The following is a 2,395-nucleotide window of genomic DNA, read 5'->3' as shown; positions in this document are numbered from 1 at the left end:
AGCACACTATGCTGTCGCTTCGCGTGCGAATAGAAAAGAACCCGCTGGCAGGAGTTCAAAGAGCCGACGTCAAAGTAGGCCCCGTAAACCATTTTCTACATTCGTTGTTCAACCAAATCGACGTATATTTCAATCAAAAACTCGTGTCACCCCCGAATAACGCTTACGCCTATCGCGCGTACATCAAAGCACTATTAAATTACGTTACTCCGGCAAAAAGATCGCATCTGACTTCGGCCCTGTGGTACAAAGATACTACGCAGATTTACCGGGGGCGGAGGCGGGGCTACAAAATATCGGGCTAGAGTGGCGCACCACGTTCGTACGAGACGAACAAGCGGTAGATCTCATAGGACATCTTCATTGCGACGTGTTCAATCAAGATAAATTCTTACTGAACGGAGTGGAAGTGAGGCTACGGCTCGTTCGTTCGAAAGATGTCTTCTGTCTCATGGAAGCTAATAGCGCATCGAAAATATATATTCTAGAAGCTAGTTTACTTGTAAGAAGGGTTAAAATAAATCCCGGAATATTGCTCGCGCACGCGAGAATGCTAAGCAATCACACCGCCAAGTACCCTCTCACAAGAGTCGAAGTTAAATCTTTCACGATTCACCGCGGACTTGTAGGCGAATCGTTGGATAACGTCATACTTGGACAATTACCAAAGCGAATAATAGTCGGCTTTGTCGATAATAAAGCATTTAACGGGGATAGAAAATTAAATCCGTTTAATTTCTGCAATTTCAGCATAAATTTCTTCTCTATGTATGTCGACGGTAAACAAATTCCTAGTCGACCGTTACAGCCCAACTTTTCTCCCGCGGCACAGCTCTACGTCGAGGCTTATCAAACGCTATTTTCGGGGACCGGTATCCACTTTTTGAACGAGGGTAATGGAATAACTAGAGAAGAATACTTAAACGGGTTTACTCTTTTCGCTTTCAATCTTACGCCCGATCTGTCCGCCAATTGCGCGGGACATTGGAATCTCGTGAAACACGGCTCTTTACGACTGGAAGTACGGTTTGACAGAGCCCTCGTAGCGACGATTAATTGTATCGTCTACGCGGAATTTGACAGTGTATTAGAAATTGACTCATCTCGTCATGTCATTGTAGATTATGCCGGCTAGGAAACAAACCCCCACACCGCTTCCCCCCCCCCACCATCTTTTTGTCACGTGTCTGCGATTCTTTGAAAAAATAGCTCTACCTCGGGGCTAGATTAGATATTTCTCCTCGAGACCTTAATGCGGCAACTTGTGCGAAGTAAACGATCTCGGCGAACGTTGGAAATAGATGAATATAAAATTAGTCATCGACGTGCAGGCTTTTCGGGATAATGACGATAACTTTACGGCTAAAGAAGTCGCCGTTGTCGCAGTTCACGCAGCATACACCGGGCACTGGATTTTACGACCGCAATATCCGTTTGGCATATTGAAGGAGAAGACAAGACGACAAAATTACTGGCTCACAAAAAATTATCACGGGATCGAATGGTGTGACGGAGATACCGATCCGGAATATTTGTTCCAGCACTTGCGCGAAATATCCAGAAACGCCCGACGTATTTACACCAGGGGCGGAGAGAAAACGGATTATTTGCGTAACTTACTAGGGAGAGAGGTATATAATCTCGAGGAAATCTTTCCCTCCTTCAAATGTTTGCCATCGAGCGAACGCAAAATAAGGTGCATATATCACGGCTATCATGTGACAGTGTGGGGCTCTAATTTTCATTGCGCCTTAAACAACGCGGCTAAATTAAAAGAGTGGTTAAACGCGCGAGAGCGGTACGGAGAGAAAAACGGAGAGCTGAAGAAGTGGGAGCAGGTTGTGAAGGAGGAGGAGGACAAGGAGGAGGAGGAGCAGGGGGTAGACAGGCTCAGCAGCATCAGTGAAGTGAGCGAGGAGTCGTCCGACCATAGCGCAGATTTTTGCTATAATTTCAGCCCAAACAACAACAACAAAGCCTTCGTCGGAGGAAGCCGCAAAGAGAACCGTCGAAGGAGCGAAAACAACGGAAGATAGAACGAACGACGAAATAACAGTGATCATACCCAAGGTAAATACTTTACATACGCCTCTATCCTACCAAAATGAATTCGCTCGAAATTCTACAAGCGATTCGACAACTCAATGTTAGACACTCAGGGGTCTACCGAGTACCGAAGGTGTGGACGAGGTCGACGGCGATAGTCGCTAATACCGACAATCATGACCGTCCAGGACAGCACTGGGTCGCCTTCTACATCGATAAACACGGAACGGGGATATACTTCGACAGCTACGGGCTACCACCGATCGACTCCAGATTCCTTCTTCGACTTAGAAGAAATTCCATCATCCAGCGATGGAACACCACCCAGCTACAGGGATATTCAGCGCAA

This window comes from Odontomachus brunneus, unplaced genomic scaffold (genome assembly GCF_010583005.1).
Source record: "Odontomachus brunneus isolate Ranch 3 - 2012 unplaced genomic scaffold, Obru_v1 Obru_scaffold_067, whole genome shotgun sequence".
NCBI lineage: Eukaryota > Metazoa > Arthropoda > Insecta > Hymenoptera > Formicidae > Odontomachus > Odontomachus brunneus.
The sequence above is the reverse complement of the archived record's forward strand: the minus strand, read 5'-3'. Positions refer to the sequence as shown.